We start from the raw sequence: 22,278 nt of genomic DNA, 5'->3' as shown, positions 1-22,278 counted from the left end.
AGGTTAAAGACCCCGCTAACCCAGAAATAGTGCTTCAGGTTAAGAACTTTGCTTCAGGATAAGAACAGAAATCGTGCTCTGGCAGCAGGAGGCCCCGTTAGCTAAAGTGGTGCTTCAGGTTAAGAACAGTTTCAGGTTAAGAACAGACCTCCGAAACGAATTAAGTACTTAACCTGAGGTACCACTGTATATATATATATATCCTTTCCAGGAACTCTTAGAGAGTGGGATGAAGCTGGAAAATGGAGACAATGCAGTGAGAAGGCTGCTGTTACGCTCGAATGGCTCAAACACTTTCTCCCACCTCTGCCCACCTGTACATTTCGGTTGTTGCCCCCCATGAAATAAGATCATCCCAATGCTTGAAAAGAGAATGGGAGGTGAACGTTTTAAGCAGTGGTAGTCAAGTCTGCAAGAGTTCAATTTCAGAGACAGAGAGAGAAGACATTCACAGAGACCAAACCCAGCCAGGAAACGTAAACTATGGTTTGTAGAGTTCAAAGTACTTGTACAGTGGTACCTCAGGTTACATACGCTTCAGGTTACATACGCTTCAGTTTACAGACTCCGCTAACCCAGAAATATTACCTTGGGTTAAGAACTTTGCTTCAGGATGAGAACAGAAATCGTGCTCCGGCGGAGCGGCGGCAGCAGGAGGCCCCATTAGCTAAAGTGGTGCTTCAGGTTAAGAACAGTTTCAGGTTAAGTACGGACCTCTGGAACGAATTAAGTACTTAACCTGAGGTACCACTCTATGTGCTTTATGATAAGTAAATTCTGCAGTGTTGTGTCTCCATCATCGTGATGCACCTGTGAAAATGCCAGGCTTCCATTTTTATTTTATTTTTACAACTCACTTTCTGGATTTCTTAAAAGGTTTAATAAGCCACTACTTAGAAGGCCACTGTATTGTTCCAATAGTTTCCAGCTTCCACAGTTGTCTATATAGCTATAATGCAGTGTATAGGAAGACTTCAGAACTTCCATGGAAACTGGCCCAGGTTTTTTTGGAAAGAGCTGTGATGCTTTTTATTTTTTACCTGTGATGAAATAACACCAGATGTCTGTAAGTGGAACACCCCCACGTTGCCAAAGTAACCTGTAAAAAAAATGGGAAGAATGTTCCTGTGCAGGGCTTGAGCAAATAACATTTTTTTACACTTTGAGAGCAGATGTCTTGACAGATTTCTAAGCGCTTTGCAAATATCAGCTAAAGACCCACAACACACTTCTCAGCTTATGAACACTTCAGAGATGAAGGATAACTCCAGAATATTCAGAATTCCAATTCCCCAATCCTATTGGTCAGTTTAAGCTGAAGCAACACCAATGGCAACTTGCGCTGCTATTAACTCATCGTGATCCCATGTCTAGGAAGCAGGATGGAGCAGTCTGGCTAAAAAGATCTCCTTCATCCAGAAAAACATCATTTAAGTTATATCAAGATAAGACATTTCTATGTCCTAAAAATATCTATAGAGATTTGTCTGCAAATGTTTTTAGAACTGTATTATTCAAATCTGACGTTTCCCAAAATGGATCCAGTGTTGGAATACAGCAGAACCTCAAGCAGGTATTGAGACCCCAGAGTATTATCATTACTATTATCACCAACACCATTAAATTAATCAACAAATCACCTTTTCCACATTTCTCAGGGCAATCTGCAGACATACCATAAAAGCAGCCCAAATAGCTGTACAAACAGTAGAAAAACAGCAACTAAAAATTGGTTTTAAAACAATGCAAAATGAACAGCGAAGGCAGAGACCTCTTCATGCTGCTAGAAAATATTGCCAAAACAGAAGTGTCTTTAATTGCTTCTGGAAAGGGGAGGTAGTGGGTGCTTGTCGTATCTCAACAGTTCCAGAGAACAGGGGCTGCCACAGTGAAAGCACTGCTCCAAGTTATTGTGGAGCAGGCTTCTGGTAGCTTGGGGACTTCAGGGAGTAATGCCTGCAGAATGCAGTGGCTTACTTGTTTTATTTTACAGATAAGGTGATCTCTCAAGTAACCCAGTCCTGAGCTGTATAGGGCCCAACATATTAGTACCAAAAAACTTGAACTTGGCCCCTGCGTGTGAGGAGCTGCTGTCACAAAACTAGCTTGCTCTTGAGAAGTATGTTGATCTAGTTTGTAACGACTGTTTAATGGGAACTTGGATAACTGACATAAATAAACAAAATAACGATAGCCTCACCTTGAGTTTATGTGTGGGAATGGGCAGGACATAAGCATCTAATCAAAGGGAAATGGGGAACTGGTTTGTGTAACGAAGCACTGAAAAATGACTTGACCCAGTATGTGTTTGAAATGCATGGGTTCCCTTCCTTCCATTATTCAGAGTCATTTGTTTGGTTATTGCTGCCATTTTGCTGACTCTCCCATCTTCAGATGAGGATCCCTCGAATCCTTTGGATACGGATCACATTTTGAATTGCAAACCATTCTGACCAGAAGAAAAACAAAGAAGTAGCAAAGGTACAGCCCTGGGAACCAATCAAAGAGCATATTGGAGAGCCAGGGTGGCATCGTGGTTAGCCTGTTGGCTTAGGACCTGGGAGACCAGGGTTCAAATCCCCACTTGGCCACAAAACTCACTAGGCTGCCTCTCTCAGCCTAGCCTACCTCACAAGGTTGTTGTGGGGATTGAATGGGGAGGGGGGAGAACTATGCACACCACCCTGAGCTCATTGGAGAGAAAAAAGTGGGATATGAAATGAATAAATACGTACATACCCACCCAAATAAGACAAGAACTCAGGGGGACCAAATACATAAATCAGAGTCCAGGGAAGGCCTAAGCAAAAGGATACATCTTCACAAAGCATCTGAAGTAACTGGTGGTTGCTGCCTCACACAGGGCAGGGGGAAGAAGAAGAAGAAGAGTTTGGACTTGATATCCCGCCTTTCACTCCCCTTAAGGAGTCTCAAAGCGGCTAACAATCTCCTTTCCCTTCCTCCCTCACAACAAACGCTCTGTGAGGTGAGTGGGGCTGAGAGACTTCAGAGAAGTGTGACTGGCCCAAGGTCACCCAGCAGCTGCATGTGGAGGAGCGGGGAAGCGAACCCAGTTCACCAGATTACGAGTCCACTGCTCTTAACCACTACACCACACAGGCTCCCCATAATATAGGAACAATGGCAGAATATGCCTGTTTTCGGGTCACCAGTCCCTATGATATTCTGTAGGGTGCGGTGTCACAAGTGGAATGTTATGGAGAACAGCCAGGGCCGTCTTAACCATAGGCACTAGGGGTGCAGGGCACCCGGGAGCCGGGCTCTCAAGGGCGCCAGGCTGAGAGTCCAGGGCCCGAGAGTTGGAGTCTGGGGAAGAGCCCACCCATCGGTTGCCGGCTTTTCTGCTGCAGGCGGCTCGCGCCATGAGCTCGGGGGCGAGCAAGGCAGCGAGGTGCTGAGACGGCCGGGATTGGTGTAGGGCCATGGAGAGGCCTGCCCAGTGCACGTTGCTTACACCCAGTGGCGTAGCGTGGGTTGTCAGCACCCGGGGCAAGGCAAGTAATTTGCACCCCCTAACCCGTGGATTTGCGCCCCCAACCGGTGGATTTGCGTCCCCTAACCCTAACCCCCAGATGTTGCGCCCGGTGCGGCCGCCCCCCCCTGCACCCCCCACGTTACGCCACTGCTTACACCATAAGGTGCCTGGCTTTGCTGGGTTCCTCTATGTTTCCTGTTTTCTTTTCCTGAGCAGAGATATAAGCGTGGTGTCAGCTCCCTAAAAAAAGGTCGACAACTCTGGGGGATCTTTGCACCCCGGTGCTGCATATGCTTAAGACAGCCCTGAGAACAGCTGCTATGTTGGCCCTCAGATAACGAGGAGTAATGTTTATTTTGGGATGGCTGTCAGCTGCTTTCTTCTCTGACAGAATTCACCTGCTCCCGTGAGCAGCGTAGGAGGCAGGGAGCAGCTCAGCTGCCTTGGGAAGGTATATTTTGCCACATCAGTGACAGGACACATCGCAACAGCTGAGGTCAGGAAAGCTCCCGCTTCGCACACCCTCCTATCAGTGATAAAGCCATCCAAAATCAATGCGTGAGCAGGTGCAAGTTGTTTTCAAATCAGGGTAACCGCCTCCCCTCCCCACCGCAACTCCCCCCCCCCCCCACAACCTGAGAGATGCAACGGATTGATTTTAAAATGCTGAAGTCCAATTCAGTTATAGGTGCAAGCAAGCCCAAATTAAATTGTCCGTGAACGATAGTATTTTTATTGTGTTGCCGGTATTTCATGGTAAGCTAGCTTGACAAAGCAAAACAAGGGCACAGACTTTTAATTAATAAATAAAAAAATAAATAGGATGCTGCCAATCCAAAGAATCACATTCTCAACCTTTCAGAATATCTGAAAGAATTCCTCTTTCCATAGGTTCTCCTGTATCACATTCCTTAAGGCAGGCGTAGAGGGCAGCATGGGGGCCAAATGTGGCTCTCCAGGCCTCTTTATTGAGGCCTAGTCAGGACTAGTGATAGGGGAGAAATTCACATTCAAGGCCAAATTGATCCAATTTGCATTTTTCAGGACAATTTGGAGAACTGAAACAGATGTCCTTCAAAATTCCTACTTATCTGAATTTTGCAATGCAGTTCCTCAGGCCAGCCGTGCTCCTCCTCTTCTGTCAGTTAGCATAATTGAACGAGGCTTTAAACTATTTTTAAAATATCCTTTCTGTTTGTTCATGTCCACAATTTGTAGACTCGATTTAAAATTCTCCACATTCGCGTCTGGCTACTTGAGAGGCCCCCTTTTCTGTGGTAAATATCTAATTAGGAGAGCTCTAAATGCCTTGTTATTTACTCAAGAGACTGTGCTTTGGGTCAATGCGTAATCAGGTAGACTGCTTGCCCAAGAGACCAAGTGGTTCCGGTTGCCCTGCTAAAGATGTAATGAGGATGTTTTTGAAGAGTGCACATCCTCTGTGTCATCTTCATTGGGAGAAAGGGGCATTTTTCTTCAACAACAACAACAACAACACACACACACACACACACACACACACACACTATGAAAGATTTCTACCAGATACCTCAGAAGGTTATTGGCATGGAATTTGAATGCAAATACGTTTCCAAACATTGCAATTTACAGTATTATTATTATTATTTGCATTGGTTCTGGTGGTTCCCTCATTGCAAGAAGTGATGTTAAAGGGAACCAGGCAGAGGCCTTTCTCGATTTCTTAACAGGCCCTCCTGTCAGGTGTCAAGGAAATAAAACAACTACCTGACTTTTAGAAGTCATCTGAAGGCAGCCCTTTATAGGGAATTTTTGATGTCTTACTGTGTTTTAATTTATTGGAAGCCACCCAGAGTGGCTGGGGTAACCCAATAAAATGGGTGGCATATAAATTTTATTATTATTATTATTATTATTATTATTATTCACTTACAACATAAATTGACTCAAAGCAACAATTCTACTCAAATCAATGACTGGAGAGCTTGCCATTCTGTGTCTCCACAGCACAAAATGAATATAAGATATTAGTAAATTTAGTAAGCTTAAGGTCAGAGCTTACTGGGAAATGATATATAATGAAATGAAAAGGATGTTTAAAATAACCTTTGGGGGAAAACCCCCAAAAGTCTTTCATTTGGGAATTATAGGGACAGAACTACCTAAACTGTATAGAAACTTATTCATACTACAATGGCAAGACCATTACCTGCCCAAAAATGGAAAGAAGAAGAAGTCCCAGCAAAGGAAGAATGGATACAAAAACTTATGGAATATAAGAACAAGGAAAAATAAGAAATCAAGATTACAAACTTTTTATAAAAGAATGGAAATGGTTTATTGAATATTTACAGATAAATTGTAAACAGATAAGAACATAGGCAGGATTCTTGTAATAACCTGCAGTTTCATAAGAGTATATATTTAAAGAAGATGAATAAATGAGCAAATTAAGTTAACTTGGATATGCAGAAGATATTAACAAAAAATCAAGGAACCGCAGAAAGAGGGAAAAGGAAGTCAAGTTTTGAAATGTTAAAATGATTGTAAAATTAGTTTACAAACCTGAAAAGTATGTTTTTAAAATAAATTAAGTAAATTTAGTAAGCATTAATTTGGGTTTTGCACATTTAGAATTGTAGAATCTCAGGGATGGAAGAACCTTAGATTCCATCTAGAGCAACCCCCAGCTCAATGCAGAATTTGTAAATGCAAGATGCAACTGCAGAATCCCTGGCAGATGACCACCCAGCCTCTGCTTAAATGCTTCCAATGAAGGAAAACCCACTAAGCCCCTGTTCCACTGCTTAACAGCTCATACTGTTAGGAAGGCTCTTTTAACGTCTATCCAAAATCCGCTTCTTTGCCATTCCTGCCCATTTGATTTTAATCCTGCCCTTAGGAGCAACAGGGAGCAGGCCTGCTCCACCTTCTGCATTACAGCATTCTGAGCACACCTACTGCACAACAGCCATTGCTTTTGATGGGTAGAAGCACTGATCAGTGAAGACTTAAAATTGAGCTATAGGTCACGGAGAAAGGAAAAGTGCCTTTGGACAAATGCACAGGCACTATGCACATATCTAGGATGGAAAGGTAGGGTAATTGGATCAGCTGGTGTGACTTTCGGAGAATTTGCAACCCCGAGTCCTGTCATTTTATAAAATAATCAACAAAAGTTGTTGTTGTTGTTGTTTAGTCATTTAGTCGTGTCTGACTTTTCGTGACCCCATAGACCAGAGCACGCCAGGCATTCCTGTCTTCCACTGCCTCCCGCAGTTTAGTCAAACTCATGCTGGTAGCTTCGAGAACACTATCCAACCATCTTGTCCTCTGTCGTCCCCTTCTTCTTATGCCCTCAATCTTTCCCAACATCAGGGTCTTTTCTAGGGAGTCTTCTCTTCTCATGAGGTGGCCAAAGTATTGGAGCCTCAGCTTCAGGATCTGTCCTTCCAGTGAGCACTCAGGGCTGATTTCCTTAAGAATGGATAGGTTTGATCTTCTTGCAATCCAACAAAAGTAGTGCCCGTCGAAATGAATGGAAGTTGCACAGCAACAAGGCTTATGGGAAAATATCTATGTGATTGCATACCAGTGCATTGTGACTTCAGATTTAGTTGCAATTTTCTTTAGATTTCTGCTGTCATTTGAAAGTTAGCCTGTGATAGCAGTCCCAGAGGAGAAAAACGGGCACAAACTGTCACAGTCAGCTGTCTCCAAGATAATTGTACAACACAGTTGCTAGATATCCTTTTGGCTGTCAGTATTTTTGTAGGAGGGACTCAAATGTATACCAGGAAATTTAGGTTTACACAGTTAAAGCTGATTAAAGTTCCCTGCTGCTGCCCTAGTTGAGCAAATCCACTTTTGAAAAGAAATTGTCATTTTTGCAGCTTGGAAAGTGACAGGGTAAACTTTCTTTGAATACAATAACCACTGGGAGGTGTATTTGTTAAAGGGGGGGCGTGTAATAAAAACTACGGGGGAAATCCATTTGCAAATGACAGGGAAATGAATGCTAAGCTTGCACTATATTCCGATACATTTCTGAAATTGGCTTTTAGATTGTGAAAAAACCCAAATGTAATGAGGAAATTAAATGTTAGGAAAATGGAATAAACTGTGAATACAGACTATGTTAGAGGGGGAGACAGAAAACTCTGTTTTCTGAACAGTGCTTTTAAGTGGCAGTCTCCTGTCTGGCTGCACCCAAGTTTGCTTTATTATAGAAAGGAAGCTACATCAGATAGCTTTACATCTCTCTCTGAAAATAAGGGCATTTTGCAAAATCACAGATATACCAAAAAGATAGGAATAAAATCCTAGGTGGCAAGACAGGAAAATATAATGCGACATTTCAAGGTTAAGTGTAGCACCTGAGGTACGAAAAAAGTTGAGAAACATAAAAATATCCTGGAGAATAATGGATCATGAAAAGAGAGAATCTACAGTGCTCCCCATCATTTCATTTTTAAGGGAAAACTCTGGTGCTTGCAAAAACAGGCAGCGCAGCCTTATATTTTCACTTAATTGCTGCACAAGAGGCACTGAGCTGTATCCTCAACAGGCTTCCTAAGAATTTGCCAGGTAGAAAGTCTTTGGCTGACAACTGACTCGTTGACAACAACAATAGAAGCCTGGATCTAAGCAGCAAAGCAAATAAATGACAAATATTTCTAGCACATATTTCTAGCACATCTCAGAATAATAAGGGCTGGCCCAGAGCCCAGTTTCTAGGATCCTGAGACTAGAGGTAGATCTCTAGAGAGTCACTGTTCCATTTTATTTATTTTATCCTCAACCTTCACCCAAAAATCTCAGGACGATGTCCCATGGTCTAGCATGATGGATGTCAGCAACCCCGGGGCTTATGCTCTCCCTCTTCCCTGCCTGCATCCAGAGCATCAGTGAAAAAGGGTGAAGGCATGAGCCTGAGACCAGAACCTGCTGTTTCCATTTTAAATTACCCACAGCTTAGTGAATTGTCTGAATCTTAAGCAATGGTTAATCCTAGAATTGATGCTTTTGAATTATGGTGCTGAAGGGGACTCTTGAGAGTCCCACGGTCTGCAGGTTCAAACCTATCCATTCTTAAGGAAATCAGCCCTGAGTGCTCAATGGAAGGACAGACCCTGAAGCTGAGGCTCCAATACTTTGCCCACCTCATGAGAAGAGAAGACTCCCTGGAAAAGACCCTGATGTTGGGAAAGATGGAGGGCACAAGGAGAAGGGGACGACTGAGGACGAGATGTCTGGACAGTGTTCTCACAGCTACCAGCATGAGTTTGACCAAACTGCGGGAGGCAGTGGAAGACAGAAGTGCCTGGCGTGCTCTGGTCCATGGGGTCATGAAGAGTCGGACACAACTAAACGACTAAACAACAACAACAATCCTAACTGTAGCTATTTGAAACAAGCCATAAATGACAGCTTTAAGTTGGTTTGTCCAGGTTCAGACAATGCAACAAGCTGTGGCTAATCTCAAACAAAAAATCATTATTGTGGCAACATTGCAGGAGGCAGGGAGGAATCAAGTCCAAGTCTCCAGGTGGCTCATTCTTGTAATGCCCAAATGAGGCCAGTCACTGGCCCACAGTCACGCGATGAGTTCTATGGCAAGGGCAGGGCATTGAGTATAGATCTTGCCAAAGTCAGGCCTATTGTCCACTCCTGGAACACCACATTCCAACACTCATCATGACCACAGGGAGGGACCCGGAGAACTGCTTGATCTTTATTACAGTAACTCACGAAATGCCAGTTTCAAGGAGGTGTTCTCCCTATGCCATGCTGCTCCCCAGACCACACCTTTCTCTCCAGGCCACATCCCAAACCAGCCCTGATCCATACCCTCCTTGTGTAGTAGTAGTAGTAGTAGTAGTAGTAGTGGCAGTAGCAGTAGCAGTAGCAGTAATAATAATAATAATAATTTATTTATACCTCGCTCATCTGGCTGAGTTTCCCCAGCCACTCCGGACGGCTTCCAACAGAATATTAAAAACACGATAAAACATCAAACATTAAAAACTTACAGTGCTGCCTTCAGATGTCTTCTAAAAGTCAGATAGTTGTTTATTTCCTTGACATCTGATGGGAGGGCATTCCACAGGGTGAGTACCACTACCAAGAAGGCCCTCTGCCTGGTTCCCTGTAACTTCACTTTTCACAGTGAAGGAACTGCCAGAAGGCCCTCAGCCCTGGACCTCAGTGTCCAGGCTGAATGATGGGGGTGGAGACGCTCCTTCAGGTATACTGGGCCGAGGCCATTTAAAGGTCAGCACCAACACTTTGAATTGTGCTCAGAAACGTACTGGGAGCCAATGTAGGTCTTTCAGAACTGGTGTTATATGGTCTCTGCAGGCACTCCCAGTCACCAGTCTAGCTGCCGCATTCTGGATTCCTTTTGCCTGGCTGCAATGTGTCCTTGAACTGTTTTCATGCTTCTTGTTCACCAAGATGGAGGGTGCAGATGTTTGAGTGTGTCTACTTTTGCATGGCTGGAATATAGCCTCCAATGCAAAGGTCAGAGTCACATAGCCATAGCTACTTTTGCCTCCAGACCCACCCACCACCAGTATGAAGCTGCTCAAAGGTGCACTCCAACAGGCACCCAAAGTTCACTGCTATCAACCAGCACCACAAGATGCCATTAGCTAAGGTCACATCTGCACCATGCAGATGTCATTGTTCCCAACACCCAAATAATCATAGGGACTGTTAAGGGTGCTGGAAGTTGATAGGAGACCATACCCTGCAACATTTCTCTGCTGAAATATTATTATTATTATTATTATTATTATTATTATTATTATTATTATTATTATTTTATTTATTTATACCCCACCCGTCTGACTGGGTTGCCCCAGACACTCTGGGCAGCTTCCAACATACTGTATATAAAAACATAATAAAACATTATTATTATTTTTTAAACTCCCTATGCAAGCCTGCCTTCAGATGTCTTCTAAAGAGTGTGTACTTATCTCCTTGACTCAGGCGGACACAAAACTCCATATCCTCCAACAATGAAAATAGGGACATCCCAAGGAAAAGCAGGACATTCCAGCATCAACTCAGAAACCAGGACAGCTTCTGTAAATCCAGGACAGAATTACAGTTCCCAGCACCCATAACAAACTACAGGCCCAAGGTCGTGACTCTTGGTGGTTTAAACTTATGGTGAAGGTGTGACCACACAGAGACCAAACTCATTTCTTTGCGTTGTATCCAACTAAGTTGTACTCGCTGAAATTAATAGACCTAAATGAGATACAGTGGTGCCCCGCAAGACGAATGGCTCGCAAGACGAAAAACTCGCTAGACGAAAGAGTTTTCTGTTTTTTGAGTCGTTCCGCAAGACAAATTTCCCTATGGGCTTGTTTCGCAAGATGAAACGTCTTGCGAGTTCTTGCGAGTTTGTTTCCTTTTTCTTAAAGCCACTAAGCCGCTAAGCCGCTAATAGCCGTGCTTCGCAAGACGAAAAAACCGCAAGACGAAGAGACTCGCGGAACGGATTAATTTCGTCTTGCGAGGCACCACTGTATATCCACTTATTTTAGTGGGTCTGCTGTAGAACTTGATTGAGTTATTCTGACTCAAACTGCAGTTTTTCTCTTCCCGCTCTCACACTTGCATCATCCTTAGCTAGAAGTGGAGGAATAAAAGCAAAATTCCATACAATATTTGAAGATATTTCAATTGGCTTGTCATGAGCAAGCAGGCTCACAGGTAAATGTTTGAGGAAAAAGCCTTAGTAATGTTTTTATTTGTGTTTCATTTGCAACTTTTTCTTTTATGCATAAACATCTGCTTTCTTGGGCACTCTTTGTATTAACTTTTCAAAATACAGTGGTACCTCAGGTTACAGACGCTTCTGGTTACAGACCAACTGGGTTACTAACCCAGAAATATTACCTTGGTTTATTAACTTTGCTTCAGGATGAGAACAGAAATCGTGCTCCAGCGGCATAGCAGCAGCAGGAGGCCCCATTAGCTAAAGTGGTGCTTCAGGTTAAGAACAGTTTCAGGTTAAGAACGGACCTCCGGAACGAATTAAGTACTTAACCTGAGGTACCACTGTACACAAATGAAGAAAAACTGGGTATTTCATGAGTTACGCCATTCTAATCTGCCAAATTAGTGTACATAAATGTGAGCTTTTATGAACACAAATGGATGTAGTTCATGGATATGAAAGCACTCAGTCTAGGTTCCTAGAAGTTGCCTCACAGGCCATGCAATTAAGAAATATAATAGTGGCTTTTATGGGGATTTAAGGGCACAGCTTTGCCATAGCCAAACAAGGTCTGTAACAGAAGCCCTGATAGTTTTCCAACTTGGAGGTGTTAAAATTGATTTCCCTTACCCTGTCATGATGTGAAGAGCTAAAGGCTGCCTCGTGACCCTGAAGCACATGTTTCACTCTCTGGCTGAAATCAATGGGACTTATAAGTGTTCCGGTTTGATGAATCATTGCCAAGCGTACAACAGAAAGTTGGGAACAGGGGTGCCAGAGCCTGGGGGCTGAGCCCTTTAGCGGGCACTCAATATTTGAGGATCCCCAAATGTCCAAAAAAAAATCAGGGGGCAGAGGAGGCCAAATGCAGAGCCCAGCGCGATTTCAGTGTTCGGCTCATTCTCCTGCCGTGGAAGGAAAGGAGGATGGAAGGGGAGGAGGGTTGAAACAGGCCCCTGCCAGCAGCAGCAGCAGCAGCAGCAGGAGGAGGAGAAGCTGCTGGCCATTGAAGCTGCTCTGCCACCGAGTTCGGCTCCACCCCCCGCATCTCCTGACATCCTGATATTGTGTGTGCAACGTCATGTGTGATGTCACATGCGTGATTTGTTGTTGTTTAGTCATGTCCAACTCTTCGTGACCCCCTGGACCAGAGCACGCCAGGCACTCCTGTCTTCCACTGCCTCCCGCAGTTTGGTCAGACTCATGTTTGTAGCTTCGAGAACACTGTCCAACCATCTCATCCTCTGTCGTCCTCAATTACACTCACAAGCTGGCACCTCTGGTTGGCAAGAAAGGTGTGGTAATGGCTCCCACGTTTTATTTCCTGGAACAAGTTTGCTTTGACCAGGGAGACCTATTCAGTCACAAGTCAGATGTTATTGCTTTTTGAGGGGGTTGCCCCCCCCAAAAAATTGATGGGCAAAGTTGTGTGTTCGCCACATCAAGTGATCAATTATGGAAGGTGGGGCTTATCTGCCCCCCTCCCAATATTTTATTCATGTTGGCACCCCTGCTCAAAGGACTCCCTTTGTAAAATGGCTTATAAAGAACATTAGGCCAGCCCCCCCCACACACACACCTATTGCCTGCCTGAAATGAGTCTGTGAATTCTGATAATGAGTCTGTGAATTCTGTCTGGATGGGAGTTGGAGCAGGGTGGAGCTATGCTGAAACTAGCCTACTGCACGGAATTAAAATTTACGTACATTGCTCTGCCCACTTTTGCCCCAGGCCACACCCACCAGGTTGAAAATGAGTCTTCCATCCCTGGGTTAGAGTATTGGACTAGGATTGAAAAGACCAGCATTCAACTCCCCACTCAGTTATGAAGCTTACTGGGTGAATTTGAGAGAATCACTGTCTTAGCCTTGCAGAGGTGTTGTGATGATAAAATGGCAGGAGGAGGACTTTGGGGTCCTTGGAGAAAGAGCACATGAACACAGGAGAACATTTACTCTGCCACACCTACCTCAGGTATGGAAGGAACTTGAGTTGTGTGCAGCAGTCGTCCCTGCAATTTGGCAGGAAATACATGACTGTTGCATTGGCAAAGTATGCTATAAATATTAGGGCAGTGGCTTTTTGTTGTGGGGGTTGAGAGAGCAGCACTGTCAAGCCCAGAAGTGTGACATAAATGTTATTTGCTACTCAATAGGACAATGCAGATTCACCAGGGCAAGTTGATATTTTGGTAAACTACCCACTGGTTCCTCCAACGAGGAGCAACTATGGGGAAATATGCATGAGAAATTGCACTCTTAAATGCACATGGCACATCCGAATGAACAAAATAATAATTTCCTGCCTGCTTTGGGCTTACAGATTTTTCCTACAAATTAGGAATTGAAACTTTGCCATTGCTGTTTGCAACAAAGCCATAAAGCAGAGCAGCTAACAGCAAAACTATTACACACTTAAATAACTGTCCTCCCAAAATAGCATTTTTTTTCTCTTTCAAAGATCCCCTTTTGATTGAAACCTCAGCAGTGGTAATATGACAGATCATGAAAGATTGTATTTAGAGGAGATCAAAACAGGTGCCATTTATTCTCCATTTGAAGCAATTTTTGCAATGAGTATTCGAGCTGAAAATTACTTAGGAGTTCTGTTGCTGCTTTCTTTGAAACCAATCATTGAGATACTCCAGGCCATTGACATGTGCATCAAAGGAAAGCAATCAACCTGAACTTTTGACATAACATATATTTTAAAAATCAGATTTTGTCAAGGGAACAGAAGGGCTTTGATTCAAACAGAAACCCCAATTACCAATGGCTTGGTTAATGCTACATATATTCTGCAGAAACAACTCCAAAACTGCTCTGGCTAGTTGGATTCCACCCTGGTTCAAACATCCCTACAATTTTAGAAAGGCTATGGGCAACACAGACAGTGCCTTCTACTCCCTGAGCAATGGTAGTCTTCAGATCTTTTCTAACTATATAATAAAATTGGAAGGATGTCATCACATGAAGTGCAGCATGACAACAGAACAGAAGGCAGGTGGCGCAGGCGAGCGGCACAGGTGATGGGTAGTCCAGGAGAAGTGCAGAGGAGCAGGCAGGAGCAGCTCCCCAACACCTGCCCTGCTCTGCTACCACTTCCCACCTCACACTGATGATGCCATTTTGACTTTAGCAACGTTGAGAGTGGGGGGTAGGGAAGGGTGCCTGGGCTGAGCAGCTAAGCAAGAGTGAATGAGCAAGGACAGTGAGGGGAGAACCAGAGGTGGAGAGAGGCAGGGAGCAGGGTGGAAAGGGGAAGATCTTGTTGGAAAACTTGCCCCCTCGGGAGAGGCTGGCCCCTCTCCCAGGCTTGTTTGCCGGTGATCTACTCTGGCTGGCATCCTCGCAGTCCAGGAAGATCTTGATAGGCGACATCTCCCTGCGTGGAAGATGCACACCCCCTTCCCCCTTGCATACCAGCAGGAGAAGGAAGAAAGTCAGAAAGTCTACATCTCTAGTTTATTTCTGTCTGTACAACTGTACAAAAACATGTCCATTCATTCAGACTTCTCTCCGAGCAACTGCATCAGACTTCCTTCACACAAGCAACAGGAAGATCTCAAATTACACAAAGAACAAATCCCTGTGAATCGCCCTGTGAATCGCCCTGTGAACTCCCTGGAACATCCTGTCCCATGGTCAGGGCCATCATGTGATGTAAACACCGAGCTGCTAGTTTGCAGCTGCGTAGTACTCATATCCCAACAGATCTAAGCTAAAAGGTAAAGGTAAAAGTACCCCTGCCCGTACGGGCCAGTCTTGACAGACTCTGGGGTTGTGCGCCCATCTCACTTAAGAGGCCGGGGGCCAGCGCTGTCCGCAGACACTTCCGGGTCACGTGGCCAGCGTGACAAGCTGCATCTGGCGAGCCAGAGCCGCACACGGAAACGCCGTTTACCTTCCCGCTAGTAAGCGGTCCCTATTTATCTACTTGCACCCGGGGGTGCTTTCGAACTGCTAGGTTGGCAGGCGCTGGGACCGAGCAACGGGAGCGCACCCCGCCGCAGGGATTCGAACCGCTGACCTTTCGATCAGCAAGCCCTAGGCACTGAGGCTTTTACCCACAGCGCCACCTACCCCACATTAATTCTTTCAACCTCCAATGTCTGGGGTTGAAAGAATCAGTGCAGGATGGTCTCCCCCACTCCTCCTGTCACTGCTGTTAGCAGGGGCAAGGAGGAGAATGAGGGGAGAGAGTTTTTGTCCATTTTGTCCTTCCCCCAGCACTGCTGCTGCGGTGCTGTGTTTCCTTCTCTACCTTCTCGCAGCATCAACAGCAGTGGGGATGAGGCCAAGGAAAGAAAGAAACTGTAGTTTGTTAAAGGTGCTGAGAATTGTAAATCGGTAAGGGGTAAACTTGGGACGTGGGTGGCGCTGTGGTCTAAACCACTGAGCCAGGGCTTGCCGATTGGAAGGTCAGCGGTTCAAATCCCCATGATGGGGTGAGCTCCCGTTGCTCAGTCCCAGCACCTGCCAACCTAGCAGTTCAAAAGCACGTCAAAGTGCAAGTAGATAAATAGGTACCGCTCTGGCGGGAAGGTAAACGGCGTTTCTGTGCGCTGCTCTGGTTCGCCAGAAGCGGCTTAGTCATGCTGGCCACACGACCCGGAAAAACTGTCTGTGGACAAACATCGGCTCCCTCGGCCAGTAAAGTGAGATGAGTGCCGCAACCCCAGAGTCATTCACGACTGGACTTAACTGTCCGGGGTGATTTACCTTTACCTTTACCTTTAAAGGGTAAACTACAGTTTCCAGGATTCTTTGTGGAAAGGTGTGTGCTTTAAATGTATGGTGTGTACACAGCCTTTAAGGTATGAATCAGGAAGTCCTCGGTTCAAATCTCGCCTCTTCCATGAACCCATTAGGTGGCCTTAGGCACTCAGTCTCCCCATACGATATACGATATATCTTTATTGTCATTGTCCCATGCAGGGCAATGACATTGCAAAACTACATAAAACTACATAAAACTACCACAAAACTACATAAAACTACATAAAAACTACATAAAAACTACATAAAAACTACATAAAACATTCAAAAACCCCTAAAAACTCTAAAACCCTATTTTAAAATACACTATACTGTAGAAACCCCTTATGTTGCGTTTAGAACCAGAATTGCATTTGCATAGAAACTGTTTCTCAGACAGCTAGTCCTGGCCTTTATAACCCTATACCTTCTTCCAGACGGCAGAAGCTGAAAGAGATCATTTCCGGGGTGCGTACTATCCTGTGCTATCTCTGCCGCTTTCTTATAGCACCTGGCAGCATAGATTTGATCTAAGGTGGGAAGAGTGCACCCAATTATTCTCTCTGCAGTCTTTACAACCCTGGATAGCATTGTTTTTTCCCTGGCCATGCAACTCCCAAACCATACACACAGTCCATAAGTTAGTACGCTCTCCACAGTGCAATGGTAAAATGCCATCAACAGGTCCTTTGAGAGATTGTTTTTCCAGAGGATTCTCAAAAAATATATCCTCTGCTGTCTACAATATGGTGTGTGTGTGTGTGTGTGTGTGTGTGTGTGTGTGCGCACGCGCACACGCATGCATAATAATCCTAACTCACTTTACAGCCAGGTTAGTCAATGTAATGCCTCTCAGAGGCTGTTGGACACCAACGCCCATCAGCCCCAGACAGCATATCCAATAGTTGATGATGGGATGATGGGAGTCGTGCTCCAGCAACATCTGGAGGGCAGGTGTTAGCCCTCCCTTGCAGTGCTGTTGTAATGATTGCCACTAGATAAAGTACAGAAAGATCTTTGAAAACTTCAAAGTGCTATACAAATGCTTAGTACTGGTAGTAGTATTATGGGCTAGAAAGGGGGAATAAATTTTATGTTGGTTTGGTTGGCATCCATCTGTCTCTAGAGGCAATGGAGGAGTGTACCTTTTGGGGTGAAGTCAAACTGTGGGAAGGTTGCGGCGCCTGCTGTGGCTGTAGAGACCAATGGGGGAGAGACATGTTTCGTTGTAGCTGGGGCATGTGAAGGTGTCCGGTTGTGCAGCTGCATCGTGGCATTCTTTCTCTCTGCGTTCAATTTAATGCCAGTTAACTTATGCAAAAATCATGTAAACTCAACTCTCCCAGTTCATCTGTTATGCGATATGCGCTCCTTCCAACTCATTAGCTGCTGCCCCTTTTTTATTTATTGCTGTTGGCTAAACAATTGCTTCAGAACGATGTGGGCCCTTTTCTGGTTATAGTGAGTGCAATGGCGTAGAAACAGATTATGTAACTCGAAGAAGAGAGGGTGAAGGCATGTGTTGGTTTTTGACTCTGGAAAAGAGTGTAGGTGGTGTTGACAGCTAATTGGTTGGAAAGGCTCTGTTTGCATCTTCCAGACCTTGGTCTTCTGCAGAAGTTAATGAGGGCGGTGCTATAGACAAGCAGCCTCCGCCAGCAAACAGCTTGGACAGCAACCTGTTCCTAGACCACCCACACAATGCAAAGCTAGCAAACAGTTGCTTTCTGGCGGGCAAAAACAGTGAGTCCCAATGGATGAGGCTTACTCAGACTTACTTCAGGATGAAGCAAGGTACAGGAGGCTTGAACCGTGCAGCGGTTAGCACTTGGAAAACGCAGCGTCGAGTCATTGCTGCTGTGACACCAGCTGCTGTTCTGAGTCTAAAAGAAAAGATGGGCATAAGCTCCCAATGGCATTATTATGGAAGGAATTGTGCTGCAGGTGTAGAGGCCAGAGAAAGGAACTAGGAATGGAGGGGTGTCCTATTTGCCATCCTTAGGACCTCCTAAGAAACTCATCAAACCAAAGTTGTCATAGCCTCGAACTTGGCATGTGCAGTGCGGATGATGGAATGTCAAATGGGCAGCCTAAGGAATCTTCATCAATCTTGGAGGCTGCCCATGAAAGCAAGCCTAGAGTCTGAGACTAGGGTGATGGTAGCAGCCCAACCCCTGCAATGCAGGACTCTCAACTAAAGCATCCATGACAGCTGGTCATCCAACCTCTGCTTTAAGATCTTCAAGAAAGGAAAGTCCACCACCTCCCGAGGGAGACGGTTCTGCTGTTGAAAGAAGATTCCTTCTGATGTTTAGTCAGAATCTCCGCTCTTGTAACTTGAAGCTATTGGTTTGAGTCCTGCCTCCAGAGCAGGAGGAAACAAGCTTGCTTCACCTTCCACATGACAGTCCTTAAGACAGTTGAAGATGGCTATCATCTCTCTTCTCAGACTCCTCTTTTCCAGGCTAAGCATACCCAGCTCCTTCAACCATTCCTCATAAGGCTTGGTTTCCAGACCCTTGATTTCTGTGATTGTTGCTTTAGACTGTTTTTAATGTTGTGTTTGAATGGTTGTAACCCACATCTGGGATCTTAGAGTGAAGGGCAGGAAAACAGCAGCAGCAGCAGCAGCAGCGACAACAACAACAACAACAACAACAACAACAGTGTTTCTATGGAGTATTACAAGCAAACTATGGCTAGCTTGCAGAGAATGAGGACCTGATCCCAAAGGAATGCGTGAGAGTTATGCTCTCCCCCATAAGCAAGGCAAATCAACTCTGATGAGCAACAACAAAAAACGAGCACCGATGGCAAATTAACCACGCAGAAGCTGCCAGCTCCGTAATAAAGGGGACAGATGGCACAGTGAGGATTTCGAAATTTGCTTTAACCTTCTCTCCCATGCCGAGAGAAAAAGGGAGAGACTTTTTTCCCTGGAACTAAACCATATCTCTTCTAGGCCGTGAGTCACTACAAGTTCACGTGTTGCAACAATTTGATTTAGGAATATTAGAAAATATAAGAAAATGCTCAAGGGGCTGCCTTGGCTTGCCAGTGCTGCGGGAGGGAAGGAAGGGGTAAGACTGAATAATAGGACCCATTAAGCTGCACAGAAAATCTGCTGGCAAACTCTGAGTCCTGCTTACAACCAACACCTGAGCTTCATTATCGAGCCTGGATAGATTTGTATAAAATTGGAAGAAGCTGTCATTTGGGTGATGCTTGCCTTTGCAGCATGTGCTTAAGGACATAGAATGTAAGACCAGCCTTTTGGATTAGTCCAATGACCCTTCTAGTAGCATCCCATTCTCACAGTGGTTGACCAGATGCCTTGAGGAAGAACACAAGCAGGACTTGGTTTCATAAGCACTCTGCTCCACCTGCGATTCTCAGCAACTGATCCATGCCCTCCAAGATTTCTCTGGTGAAAATAGGGACGTCCCTAATTATTGGTATCCTGCCCATCTGATTGGTTTGCCCCAGCCACTCTGGGCAGCTTCTGGCATATATAAAAACATAACAAAACATCAAACAGGGCTGCCTTCAGATATCTTCTAAAGGTTACAGGGCTACTCATCTCCTTGGCACCTGATGGGAGGACATTCCACAGGGTGGGCGCCACTACCGAGAAGGCCCTCTGCCTGATTCCCTGTAGCTTCACTTCTCACAGTGAGGGAACTGCCAGAAGGCCCTCGTAGGTGGACCTCAGTGTCCGGGCTCAATTATGTGGGTGGAGACGCTCCTTCAGGTATATATGCTCCTACCATATCCTCCAACATTTCTCCGATGGAAATAGAAATGTCCAGAGGGAAAGCAGGGACAGCTGCTGTGAATCCAGGACTGTCCCTGGAAAATAGGGACACTTGGAGGGTCTGTGTTCAGTGGCATAAGGGCTCCTACAATGGATGTAGCGCATAGGCATCAGGGCTTGTAGAGGTTATTTACCAAGAAGCTGGCTTGGTAAATAAAGTTGCCAACATTTAAAATGGAAAATACTGATGCCTGGGCAGGGTATGGGTGCAGACTGAAAGTACATCTCAGGGCAGAACCGGAACAGAACATAGTGTTCTTCATTGGGTTGGGTGGGGAAGCTGCAGACAATCAGGTGTTGCTGCACTACAACTCCGGTCACTAACCATTGGCAATGCTAGTTAGGACTAATGGGAGTCAGAGTCCTGCTATTTCTGTACAGCCACAGGTTCCCCACCCTTGGCCTAGACATAGATTGTCAGGGACTGGGCAGAAGAGGAATGGTGGAGACTGCCTCCCCAGCCTGACCCTTCCAGAGGAAAAGAAGACAGTTCAGAAGTACAACAGGGGTTTGAGGGAGGTCACAAATCAGAGGAAGATTAGGGGGAAAGTTGGGAAATAATGGAAGAGGAGGAGGAGGCAGAGCCGGAGCAGCTGGCTGACATGTTATCACTAGAAAGCATTCCAGACCCATCATCTCCCAGAACCCGGCAAGCCTTAAAAGTAGGAGAGCAAAGAGCTGAGAGAGTGATGGCCCTAAGTGGCAACCGTAGGGGTGGTGGTGCTGTTGACGAATGAAGAAGGGGGTGGAGATTTATTCAGGACAATGCCATTATTCCAAGAAGCTGGGCTCCCAAACCATTCTATGTAAATATTGAATAAAAAGCAGGTGGTAAGGACTTTTCCTGGTCTTATCTGTTCCTGGCAACCTGCCGTGGGGGTTGCTTCCTTTGCCACCTGACATAGATAGTGCAGCACCTTTTAGTGGGTCTGGATGTGGAGCCAAAAGGTTTTCAGTAGAGCCCAGAACAAAAGCTCCTTATTCAGCTAAGGTATAGTTTTAAGAGATGGGAGGTGAAGAGAGAAATCTAGGCTTGCTTGTTGCTTTTATGCCTTGCAGGTAAGGTCAGGGAGGGTGTTTCCTAGTCAGTTAGCAACCTTAGTTTAGGATGACCAGTTACACAGCACGAGAAAAAGAGGGTTGCATAAAATGCGCAAAGGCTAATTTATATGTTTAGAAGCAAAATTAGAAATAAGGAGCAAAGCGTTATGAAGCCATCTTCTTTTAGTAGCCAGAGTGATGACAGCAAGGCATTGGAAGGACCTTAAGGATGTAGATCTGGAGTATGCAAAGGTTTGGCAGCTGGTGCTTCTTTCAGAAGCTCACTCGGAATAGAATGAGACCAGATGAGCGTATGGCACCATTTTATTGTTTTTGCACACAAAAACGAGCACGGTCGTTCTCCATCCCCAGCTTATGCCCATGTTTGGTTACGATTACAACACGCTCTTGAACTCTGGATGAATCACCCCTGCACCTGACGAAAGGAAAATGAAAGACGGAGAAGGAAACTCATGCCTCCAGTTTGCAGTTAATATGCTTACCACACCCTCTGTGTAATTAGATGCAATGTGTCACACAAAGCTAAGGTTATTCTTGTTTTTCTGCCACTTCATTGTATTCTGTACTTAATTGTATAAATTATTTGAAAAATAGTGAAAAGTATTGCAGAGAGAGAGAGAGAGAGAGATAGGATACTGCTTGAGGGTTGAATGCAGGCATCCAGGTAGCCACTGTAGGAACAGGATGCTGGACTAAGTGGGCCATTGGCCTGGCCCAGCAGGCTCTTCTTGTGTTCTTCTGTTATATAGAAATATGTCTCACCATAGTGGGGGAGACTTGCCAGGTGTCCTATATGCCTGCTTGGTCTGTGCCTACTGCCCAGTGCCAAATAGTGATAGGCAACTTCAAAGACCCTGCAGCTATGGGGCACCCAAGGTTGGGTGAATCTGTCAATTTCAGATTCACATCTTTCCAATCTTTAGTTTAATTCTCCATATTGCTACTTTTGCCTAATGTTAGGGCGGGCATATGTGCGGATTTTCCCGGAGATTACTGGGATTTTAAAGGCGGAACTGACATCCGGGGGGCAACCCTACTAATGTACACATCTTTGGAAAGGCATTTTCCCTAATACGATGCACCATCATATGTCATATTTTCTAATATAAGCATTTCTATGCATGCTTTACATATGCAATTATTATTTTGCACGTTACTTAGTTCTCAGAACTACATTGCAAAATTTGGAGAAGTGTGATTTGCTAAGGATGGCTGTGTTTTATACTTTGTGTGTTGTTTTCAAAAGGGCTATCGCAGTCATCATCCTCGAAACACGAGCCAGAACCCAAACCTCTGACCAGGGAACACCCCAGGCCGCAACGCACATGTAGGCAGCCGGCGTACCTTGAGGACTATGAATGCAACCTCCCGGGCAGGACTGGAACTTAGAGGGGAGGGGTGTTATATACTGAGTTGAATAGGGTCCAAAATACAG

Source organism: Podarcis tiliguerta, assembly GCF_965153285.1.
Source record: "Podarcis tiliguerta genome assembly, chromosome: 1".
Lineage (NCBI taxonomy): Eukaryota > Metazoa > Chordata > Lepidosauria > Squamata > Lacertidae > Podarcis > Podarcis tiliguerta.
The sequence above is the reverse complement of the archived record's forward strand: the minus strand, read 5'-3'. Positions refer to the sequence as shown.